The sequence below is a fragment of the Falco cherrug genome, chromosome 6 (assembly GCF_023634085.1).
Source record: "Falco cherrug isolate bFalChe1 chromosome 6, bFalChe1.pri, whole genome shotgun sequence".
NCBI lineage: Eukaryota > Metazoa > Chordata > Aves > Falconiformes > Falconidae > Falco > Falco cherrug.
Window position 1 is genome coordinate 4161199 of NC_073702.1, and position 12155 is coordinate 4173353.

General features: G+C 40.6%; 1 long non-coding RNA gene across 1 annotated transcript in view; it reads right to left on the bottom strand.

Annotated features, from left to right (window-relative positions):
- LOC114014406 (uncharacterized) overlaps positions 1 to 12155 on the bottom strand; it is a 100048-nt gene that overhangs the window by 82868 nt on the left and 5025 nt on the right. The window contains exon 2 of the long non-coding RNA XR_008732900.1: positions 5681 to 5971. This is a non-coding gene — a long non-coding RNA (uncharacterized LOC114014406). The remainder of the gene's footprint in view (positions 1 to 5680; positions 5972 to 12155) is intronic.

Consider the following 12155-nt stretch of genomic DNA (forward strand, 5'->3'; position numbering starts at 1 on the left):
ACAGATGTAGCTCCCTGCCTCAGCCGTTAAACTTCCACAGAAAGTAAAGCTTCAAGTTTACTTACATTCTGCCACTTGGAGTAAAGCAAAGGTCTGGTTACTAAACAGAGCCCCATAATTCGTAACCATGTAATTGTATGTTACACCAGGGACTTCTGTTAACAGCTGAGCTCAGGCAGGGGCACGGAGCTGACATGGAGACGGGGCTGCTGCTGATGGGAAGATGGGGGGAAAAGGAGGCCGAGGAGGGGGGAGGGAGGCAGGAGAAAGAAGTGGCACTGAGAAATCCGTGAATCCTGGACAGGCAGTGAGGGACAGCTGCTGGGAAGGCAGGGGGTGAAGACAGGCACCAGTGAAGGAGGCTTTGTGGCAAGGCTGCGATGGGAATCCTAGCAGAGCCTGCCAGAGTAGGTGGCCGATGTCAAGGCACCCAGAGGGAGAAGAGCAGGGAAATACAAGGACTGGAGCACTGGTTTAGTAGCTTGATCTGCTGAAAAAAAAAGCCTCATCTGCACTAGGACGGAATCTGGGAAGTCAAAAAAAAGTCACTCAAGTGTGCTGCGTCCTTTTCGTGTGATGCACATCTCTAGCAGACAAGGAGGAGCTTTAGACGACCCACAGTACAGGGGCACATGATACGAGAAAGGCAGATAAACCCTTTGTGGAGGAGCTAGAGCAGAGGCAGAAAGAAGCACAAGAGCTGCTTGCCTCCTGACCCATCTAGTCCTGGAGTGCCCATGCAGGGCTGTGATGGGTTCTTTTATACCAGGGTGAAGATGCTGTGGGAAGGTGGAGGGGCCACATGTAAAGACCTAGCAGGAAAGGCAGGACTTGACTGCAGTTTTGTGAGCCTTGCCAAACATTTGGGGCTAAGCTTTGCCACAGGGTTGAAGATTTTGTGTTCCCCATATGGTGATAAGCTCACACAAGCAGCATTGAAGGCACTGGAATATGTCTGCTCTTCTTCTTTCCTTTATACTATATGTCCCTTCCCATTAAACATGAAAGGATCCCATTTCCAGCTTAGGATGCATGAGTGAGAACAAGGCCAGAAAGATAAGAGAATTGTGCAAAGCCTCATCCCTCTGGTTTTTATTACCCTTGTCATCTATCAAGAGACTGACTGCTTCTCTTGCTTTTGCCTTTTTTTTTTTCCTCCAGCATATTTGTAAATGTTATTTACTTATTGTCACTAGCTCCTTTGGGCTGTCTACTTTAATTTTATATCACAAATTGTGACCGGCAGCATTTTGTTGCTGCTGCTTTCTTTATTAATTTGTATCTTACTGCTCCAGCAACAATAAACAGTCTTCAGCCCTCCCATAATTTGTGCTCCATTTTGAATCAAAATCTCACAGGAATATTTATAGTATTCCAGCCCCAGCAGGGCTGGGAAAGGACTGTGGACATTGCTGTGGCATACCCATGCTTCTGATTCACATCCTGGTCCCTTTTACATGGAGAAAAAATTATGCAAGAGTATCACTATCAGCACTTCCACATCTCTCATTGCATCACTAAGCATCACCATCAGCACATTACTAAAAGGTATTTACATTTTGTTAGCATTTAAAGTCTCCATAGTTCAGTAGGTTATATACAGCTAGAAATAATGCTTCACTTTTAAGCACTTCAGACCCCAAACTTTTTCTGAGTCTTGAGCAATTCAATTTTACACACAGAATTTCTGCCATTGGAATTAATATTCTGCTCATGTGAATGGCCTCGCCAAGTTTCTCTAGAGTGAACGTCTCAGTGTTTTATGTGCCACTGAATTGGCTATTTTTTATCTGTGAATACTGTAATGGAATTAGGGGATTGACTCTTTCCCTGTCTACTTAATACTCCCTTTCTGACAGTCATCACTGTCAGTTCTCTTCATTTGGACCATCACACTATTGCCAACCAGACTATAAACCTGAATGTGATGGTTTGTTTATTAAAAATTATTGAAATCATATTCTCTTTCCACACTTGATCTTCTTTAAATACCCATGTCTCTCCACAAATAAAATTTGTAAGAACAATTCTTAGTCCAGTCTTTGTGCAGTAATTACTAATAAAAGCAGTAAGAAGTATTTTTTCTGTCACAACAAACTTGTTTGTGCATGCAGAGTAGGTATTTAACTATATTTCAGGCTGTTAATCATGTCTCTTACTAGGGATGATGCAGAAGCTATATCCTATGAAGGGAAGTTCTCCAGACACATTTGGCTACAGGGATCCCCAGAAGGCACATGGTATTGCAGCAGTTCCAGGTTTCTATTCTTTTTCACTACCATGAATTGAAACTACTGCCTTTACAGTACAATATATTACATTAAAATGTAAACCAGACATAACTGGGTAGATTAAGAGGAAGGAAGAAAGGCCAGAAATCTGTGATATTAACCAGGATGAATTAACTTGTTTTCAAATGTATTTAATACTTATAGGCTTGAGTTACCATGTTCTAAAGCACCACTCATTTTCTTAGAGGTATTAGTCAGGGTACAGGAGCTGCAAGATAATAATAAGATTGGATAAATGTGTCTGCAGCTCAGCTCAACATCAGTTCAGCAAGAATCTGCCTGTCATTGTGTCTGCTTTGTATGCCATCACTGTTGATCCCCGAGTGCAAGGATTCATGGCATTATCACAGCTTCCTTCTCTAGACCTAAATGCTGGCTTAACCAGCATTTGGGTTTTTATTATTACATAGTAGGAAAATTGCATGACTCGCACTGCCCACACACACTGGCTCGTGCATTTGCACTCAGCGGTCAGAGCCAAGGGTTGTCTAAATGATACACAGAGTGATGCTTTGAAAATTCACATTAAAGTACGATCCCTCTCTCATTTCTAAATTACTATTCTTCCTACTTGCAAATGTATATGAGGCACCCACACTAGGAAACAAGGTTTTTTGCTTTACCAGGGCTTATTGTTCGAGTGAGGAATGTTTTTCTCCATCACATCATCAATTTAAAGAGAAATATATCCCTCTCTGTAGGATTTGTTGCTCTAGAAATATATAGTGAAAACATCATAAAAAGGCTATTAATGACTATTGTTTAATTCTTAGGGGCCTTAGAGTAATTTCTGTAAAACATTATTACATTTTTATTGAACTTGTTCAGGGGTTTTAATAGATTTTAAGGCTAGAAGGGACTACTGAATCATTTAATCTGACCTCCTGTACTGCCCATAAAATAGCACCCAGTTAGTCCTGCCTTGAGCCCACTGCATTTGTTTGAGTCACACACATCCTCCAGTTTCAGCTCCTTCAGGGAACCCTGGGTAGAACTGCCTATCAAAAATACAGATGGAAGTCACATTTGAATTAGTAAGAAAGGAATCCTCAGTCTCTTCTCCCAAAGAGAAAAAAAGACAGAAATTACTAGAAAAACAATTCGTGTAAAGTACTACAAAAGAGGGGAATATTGATTACCAAGATTCCTCTTAATAAGTAAAGTATAAATAGTCATCTGTTGTCCCCTAAGCCTAAACAGCCTATCTCTTGGCCTGAACTAATTTTAGTGACCTTATCAGGTCACTAATTTTGAAATTTCCAGGTTTCATCACCTCTCGTATGTTTGAGGTATCTACTTTGGTATAAAACCAATTGCCTTGTTTTCTTCATTAATTAATAAAGGAAGGTGATTTGCTCAGCTACAGACAGCTGCATTTGAGCTGCTGAGTCTCATTCACAACAACTTGGTATTTAGCCGTCAAAAGAAACAACAATTAGAAGACCATTATGTAGCATTTCTCTGCTTCATATGAAGCTGATAGGATCTTCAATATAGCAAGTATGAGATCCTGGGGTAAGCTGCAAACGTGCCTTCTTAAAGGGTCTGACAGGTATTGCTGTCTTGTCTAGAAGCGAAAGTCATCATGAGGAACAGGCTAAAATAGTTGCTTATTTCAGGGTTAGAAGCACCTAACAAGTACTAATGAGAAAAACACTTGTCTGTCAACAAACTTCTTAAAAACACAGTTCTGCAAGAAACAATTCTCTCTCAAGGCGTTGTCAGCATCTACATGCAGGCATGAAATGGTGGGGTCAGATGATGCAGACTAAAAAGCCAACAATCCAGCAGTGACACGCAGTTCTGCATAGCCTTTATTATCCCCCACCTTTGTTCAAATCACAGCTGCATATGCATGATGGCTGAGCCCACTGACTGTATCCCCAAACTGGTAATGAGCCACACATCACCATAAAGTGCAAAAGATGCCGTAAGTGCCCACACCTTTGCTATTGCTAAGGAAAAAGCTGGGGAGAAGCTAAGGGAGAGTACATTGGCATCACCACATGGGCCAAATGTAGCTTCTGCTTGAAAAAATTACTGACAAGCTGGAACTTGAGAGACATGAAGGTTGTGTTGGAGGCTCTGCAGCAATATTCAAAAAGTTTGTAGTCACTGTGCAATATCCTTTCTTTGACGCTACATGCCCAAAGTATTTAGTTTAGGTTTGGATATCTCATTCACGCCAAGCTCCCAAGGAGCCATATCCATCGATAATGCTTTCTTTTATCTCTGGTTGGTTAAAAGACTCCATCCTAAACAAGTCCATCTTAGTTATATATGCCATCATTAACTCGCATCTGGATTGTAACAGTGCATTTTATTTGAACGTGAAGCAATCAGACCCTCAGAGACACACACCTACTAGCTGATTACAGTGAACAAATTACATTACTTTCTCCACTGACTCCACAAAGTATTGAATTAAGCTTAAGACTGCAGGTACTCCCCAGACTTGGGAAGTTCTGTCACAATGAAGCCTTACATGGTAAGAAGAAAAGTTATTCCCCTGAGAAATAACTGCTGTGTGGTCTGGTCTTCAGCTCCTGAATCCCACAGAGCATCCCACAACTTCCTCCAAGGTGCATTTTGTACCTACGTAAAAATTTGAGATTCTACAAAAAACAAAGCTCATGAGCACTGAACCCTCTTCCCCAGGGGTGAAGTGGGAGAACAAACCCCAAGTGACAGACGTTACTTGTGGTAGTAAATACTTTATGATTTTGATGGCAGTAAAACTGCTACTACAGTGAGCACCTTCTAGCCATTGCCTTATCTGGTAAAAATTGTCATGTTCAGATGGATTAATAATCATATAAATTACAATAATTCCTCTGCCTTTGCTACATATTATACAGCTATTCTTTTCCTGGGTTTTATTGTAGTTCTAGCTACGGGATGGACCAGAGAAAATACATGCAAAGTAATCCTTTCTTCCCTTAATGAAATAGAGGCAATATATACTGTGACTAACTTGCTCCTATCAGAGCTCCTAAAGGCAGACACATGAAGGGCAGATTTTGCCCAGTTTACCTCTGCTCAGGAAGGATTCCCTTCTCCCCTTTCTCCACCAGACCACTCCTGAGGTTTATTACAAACTGAAAGATTATATCTGTAATAATATTATTTTTCTACAAGGTAGTGCCCACCAGGAATAACAGATTAAATAGTGTTCTAGCTTAGACAATTGTTAACGCACACCACATGAATTCTTTCCTGCCAGCTTCAATGATTCTACCTGAGTGTTTACAGAGCCTGTTTCACAAAAGCACTCATTTACTTTGCAAGTCTTTTACATATAGGAAACTGAGGGAGGAGGGGGAGGGAAGAGAGAGATTAAAAATAATTTACCACACACAGAAGGATGAATAAAGATGTAAAAATTTTACCATCTGTAAGGGACTGGCACTAGTTGTGAAGTGATTTTGGGGATATATCAGGGATTTGCAGGATCCTCTCCTCCAAAACAGATTCCATGCTCTCCTCTTGGGTTTTCCTCTTCTCTTGAGGAAAGTGTTAGCTCCGAAGGCTGGATTTCAAATTGATGAGTGATGAGGTTCAAGGCAGAGTGACTATCCGATGGGGAGGACTGTGAGAGGGTGACCTGAGATCCCTCAGAGTGCAGCAGCCATAACAGCGCTTCCCAAAGAGCCATGGCAGAGGAACAGCAAGCACTGCTCCTGAAACAAGATAAATCAATGTCAGTGTCATCCTGCTAGCTCAGATGCACAGCTTTCAGCTGGCATATTTATTATTAATTATTATTAAATTAATTTATTTAAGTGTGCTTTGCATAGATAGACACTTTGACAGTCACCAAGGATTTAATATCTAAATTAGTTAGGACAAACAAATGCAAGATGAAACAACACTGTAGCAAAGAGCATGTGAGGGTATTACTAATCAAGAAAGAGAAGTAATTGTTTGAAGTGGTGGGTTATTTAAGTGAGTCTTTAAAGAAGAAGCCCTGGATTTTAAAACCAGCCAATATAACCATTACGGTAGTCTAGGCCAACCATTTTATATGATGCAAAAAGCAAGCTGTAATGTCAAAATGGACATTCACTGAAATATTTCAACCTAGGTCTTGAACCCACCGCACAGGTGGGATTCAATTACAAGCCTTATCGCCCATTTCCTTGATTTTTTTGCTTCCTGATGAATGGAAAAAAACATTCAGAAAATGAGGACAAAGAAGTCTTCCTGATAGAGGAGATGAAGGGATGCAGATAGTGAAGCACAGCAAGGAGAAAAGAGACAGCAAGGGAACAGAGCAAGAAGGGGATGATCCAAATGGACCATTCAGGGGGAACTGGAGTATGCACGCTCAGGTGAGAAACATGCAGGGTGATCCTAAGGATTACAGGATGCCTTAGAGGATTTTAGTGAGCTTACTATTAAAAGGACTGGAGGTAGAAAGACAGCTGTAGAATTAATAATATGTGTTTAGAGTAGCTGAAAAGGATAATAACTATCAGCAGAGCACCACTAGATAAAGAGAGGAGGAATGAGTAGGGTGTGAAGGCCAAATGAGATCTAAAATATCTTTGACTCCTTAATAAAGAGAGGCTTTTATCTGAGGTCTTTTCATTTCCAGATAGAACAGACCAGCAATTTATATCATTTTTTAGATAAAGCAGAATCCATTCTTTATGGGTGACTAGAATATATGTTTGAATCATTCCAAAAAACCGACAAAGCCATAGAAGAGGAAAGCATATGGACTCCCAAGCTTTGAGGGTCAAGCTACTTCACCCTAGAGCATCATGTAGACATACAACTGACAAATTACAGGAGAGTAAGAGACTTTCCAAAGGTCATTTTCTTAGATCTGTTACCTCTTAAGTGCATTCCTGAAAGATTCCTTACAATCTTGATCCTGCCGACCCCCTTGGTGGCCATCTCAAATTGGTGACCCTTAATTTTCTTTTCATAATACCAAAGCTGTGCTTTAGTAGAGGTTCCCTAAAGCCCAAAATGGCTCGTAAAACACTGGGGTTTATGGTTGTTTTACATCGGTCTGCAGATGTTTTAGAGTGCATGTGAGCTAAGTGTGGCCTGTGAAGGGGTGAGTCCAACTTAACAATTTTCTTAGGCTTCAGAGAAGGAGCATTTAGGAACAGAAACCAAAGCTGGAAACCATAGGGCAAGTATCTTCAGTGTCTGCTACTCTGTGTGTGACATTCCTCTGCTTTCAGAACTACAGTTCTTAAAATTGTCTTGTATGGCTTCAATTCAATCTCTGAAGTGCATTTTTATAACAAAGAAATACTGTTACCAGGATCCAGTGTCATGGGAAACAAGATTCTCAGTTTATAGGGCATACGCACACCTCCCTTTCCTGCTTGTAGCTACGTAGCTCACTTTTCCCCCTGCAAAGATGACTTGTGGCATGGACAGCAAATTCTGACATGGAAAAATGATGTCAGAGAAGCATTTAATCTCTTTTCACCTGTTTTTTATGAACTCTAAGTCCTGGAAACAAGAACCATACCCATGTTACTAAATATCCCTACCAGCAATCCTATCTATGTACTATTGGCAAACAACTTCAGTGTGATTCCTCCAAGCGTATTTCTCCCATCACGCAGTCTCAAGAGCCTGCCTAAGACACGTTTATTCTTCTCTATTAAATCTCATTCAAACACATATGAGACATTGCTCCCAGGTCCAGAACACCTTCCCATGGCATTGGATATGTTTTTCTCTCATATAGAATTCATATTCTTAATTATTTCCATCAAGAAAAAATGGAAATCTAAAAGAACCCACGGAAAGTGTATTCTAAATATGCACATTTGCAGAAAAGCCCCAGGATTCAGGGGCCTTCTTTGTAATGGGGGAAAATAGTAGGAATAAAGAAGCTTTTATCAACAAAAATAGATGGAGATTGTCCAAAATCAGAGCCAACAGCTGAAGATGCTGTTAGGTCATTTTCCAGGTAGGGTGTGCAGGCATTTAAGAGACCCTAGCTTTATGCTTTGAGAAGATATAATCTTAGATAAATTCTTTGCTTGGCATTTGATACCTAAAGAAAGGGTTCCCGTTTGCTGAGTGTACAGAATGTCTGAGTAGAAGTGTCTTGTGTGCTCTTCCTATCCTACTTTCATGTTACTTCCAGCATAATAACATGACCATAATATTGACAAGAGACCCCAATGATCTGCTTTGCAAACATTACTTACGAGGGAATTAGTAGCCCTTCATCTCTTCTTTTAGCCCCTATCTGCTGTTCCCATGCCTCCCACATCCTCTCTTGTGTCGAGAAGTCACATATTCCTAAAAAGAGGAGTATCTTCTGTCCCATTTTCACCCCAGTAGGACCAGCTCAATCCTCTAACCTAGAGGCCCTGAAGGCTAGGCTGAGGACACTGGCAAATGAGGCCTGCTAGACCGCTTGAGAACTCAAGGTATTCACTCTGCCTTGATAAACGATTGTACAATGCTACATGGACGCACCTCGTTAATTCAGGACTTGCTTCGGGTCTCTATCACTTGCCGAATGCACACTGCAGTCCCTGGCCTGCCTTGAAGCTCAAGAACCTGGAGTGGGATGCTATTTGAAAAGATCTGAAAGGTGATAGCCACACTCAGCTCTCAAATGTATTTCTTCCACTCATGAAGAATATACAGAAAACCTACAGAAAACTAAGTAACATTTTTTAAAAAGCTATTATATATTATGACAGGCTTCCCAGAGAGGCTGTGGAGTCTCCTTCTCTGGAGACATTCAAAACCCACTTGGACTTGACTGTGCAACCTGCTCTGTGTGAAGCTGCTTCAGCAGGGGATTGGACTAGATGACCTCCAGAGGTGCCTTCCAACCCTGACCACGCTGTGATTCTGTCATTCTGTGATCACTAAGGCATAAATCACTGTTTTCTAATATCATTTTTGTTTTAATAAGTTAAATGTGATCCTCCAAATGCATTAAAAACCTTCATTTTATATAACTGGAGCTCATTTTGATGTCCTCCCCTGCTTTTAACTGTAGATCGTGCATGACACTTCATGTCTTGTACAACCAGTACCTGTAGCGTAACTGCTTTTTCAAGCCATCCATAGTATATACATGTACAAGGGGTGAACAGAAACAGCCCACACACAGAAAAATAATGGATGTAAAAGCTAGACCATAAAAAACAGGAGTTCATGTTTCTAAAACTAAGCAGCCCCAAACCTACTGGAGTACGTTTAGTTTTGAGCACAAGCATGGCTCAGTGGGTCCTAGTGGTTGCACTGATACTGGTGAATAAAATGGACCAGGGCCTGTCCTCCGGTCTTGAGACCAATAATCACTGCACAGCACATATCGTTATAGCTTAACTCTCTTACTTGTAAAACAGGCTATGGTCAAACTCTGATTAACTCCATCTGGGGGAGTACTTGGTGTCCTGGGCCAAAGCCCTGCCAAGGAGTATGCTGACCATTTAACAGCATGCAGACCCCCAGACTAGTGCTCAGGCTTCTACCCTAGCCTTATTCCATTTTCTAATATAAGCTATAAACTATGGTAGTGTAGTACTATAGACATGACCACAGAAACTATGCAAGTTCTCAAAGGTGACGGTGGGTGCACAAATACACGGAGCTGTTCACAATAGATCTTACAGACTCTGCAAGCAATTGGAAAAACCCAATGTACTGCCACAGAGGTTGATTTAAGCAATTAATTATGTTTTGTTTCTTTGCTTGGTAGTGGTTAGGTCTGTTTTCAGGGGAAAAACTGCATTCTCCTGAATATTTCATGTTTGTAATTTATTTTCATTTCTCTAATTAGTTGTAGGTGCCTTTTTACTTACATGTAACTAAAGGAAAAAAAAGAAATTAACCTGAATAAACTTAGAAGAGCTATTGTTTTAGTTTGAAAAACAAGGGAGTCTCAAATGGACTGATTGGATTTTTAAAAATGCAACAAAAGGTGAAAAATACCAAACAGCAATAATGGAGTTTTTCTGCCAATTGCAACTTGCAATAAAATCTGGTTTTAATGAGACAAAAGGTTAGGAAAAGAAAGCGCACCGAAAAATTCTTGAGACCATTCTGCTACGAAATTTGATTCTAACACCAAAACTTTCTTTGCAGACAAAAATCTGTCTTTAAAACATCTGCAGAAGGGTTACAGAAATAAATCAACTATAGCCAAAACAAGAGTTCTATAGTCGGTACCACAGTACCACCTTGTGGGGGAAAAAAAATGGCCTCAGTATTGACTTCTTTCACTGCACACTGTCAGGAAATACCCATCATATAAACATAAAATTCTAAGACAAATGAAACAGACCCAGGCACCAGCAACATATGCGATGCATGACTTCTCTCAGTGTCAAATTACTTTTTCTGAAAAACCCATGTTCCAGCCAAAATCTTTCAGAAGTCTAATGTAAAAACTTCCTGGAAGAAAAATGTCTCCTTTTACATTTGCTTGCATTCTTTTCTTGACTTCCATTTGCTGCAAATTTATTTCTCTAGTTACACTGAATCAAGAGAACAATTGCATCAGGCATGTCAAATTCCTCCCCCACAAAATGCTTCACAAAGTTAAAAGGCTATGACATAAACAAAATAATGCCAGGATCTTTGAGATGACTTTTTTTTATTGCTTTTCTGTGACTGATGTAGAGACTAGAGACACTAATATTCCTGAGTACATCTGAAGAAATAAGGTTATCAAATTCTCAGATGCCCAAAGGGAACTATCACCTGCTTTTCTCCATTTCTTTCACATAGTGAAAGAAATGTGTATGATTAAGTAATTGCTGGCTGTCAGAAGAAAGTCACCTAGTCATCATACTTTAAGAGCTCTGTTAAATGTAATTTTCACACTTTCAAATGTAACTTCTTACAGGCATCTCTGAATTTAACGCCCCTAATAAAGCACAGCAACCAGTCCTTTCTTTCCTAAGCGGTTTCAGTATCAGCCAAACCAACAGGCAAGCTTCCTTCTGCATTTTATCAATGGGCAGCACTTCTTGACACTTCATTTTGGGGTGTTCTTCACTGGACATCAACATTCGGGTCAAATTGGGATAAACTGTGTCAAAGCATGTATAATAGTCTTTAATATAATGTTGTCGGGGGGGGGGGGGGTGTATTCTTTTGGGGGATTTTTGTTTTGTGGGTTTTTCCCAATATAAAAAGAAAGTTTAAACCCATTTGCATTCATGCTGTGGAAAGCCTCCCATTAACGGAAACAATGCAGGATCAAACCCACAAAACAAAATTGTATTCAGGTTTACTCTTCCACACAAAGCTAGGCTGTGAATTTAGACATCTAGAGTTCAGGGGCTGATCCACCTGCAGCTATATTCTACTGAGAGACGGACACTGGCTTTAGCTGGGCTGGGATCAGATCCAAAAGGTGGAACTCCTCTCACCTCACTCCAAGTAACCAGAAATTAGGTGATCAGTCCAGTTGCCCATACGTACCTATCTAGTACCATTTCAGATTCCCCAGGATATGCTTCCTGGACCTTCAGCTCATGACTTATGTCACATTTACCAGCCCCATGCAGAGGTCACAGAAATCTTTGGGGGCCTCCAAAGTCACTAAATGGCTATGGGTGGGAAGCTGAATCAAGCCCTAAGTGTCTGACTGAAGTTTGTCATATAGGCTCCATCTATAGTCAGCAAAGAGACATCTCCAAACAGTAACTCATCACATCCTGACATATACATGTCTTCGACAGATGGGAAGTAATACCTTCTGAAGATTCGTATCTCTCCTTGCTGACCAAAGGCAACTGGAAACCAGATGACTAACTTTCAGGTGATCACATTCTGCTGAGATGAATCCAAAACCTATGTACAACAGATTATAGACTTTCTCCCTATTTTTTGCATCCCAATAATACACTTTGGGCT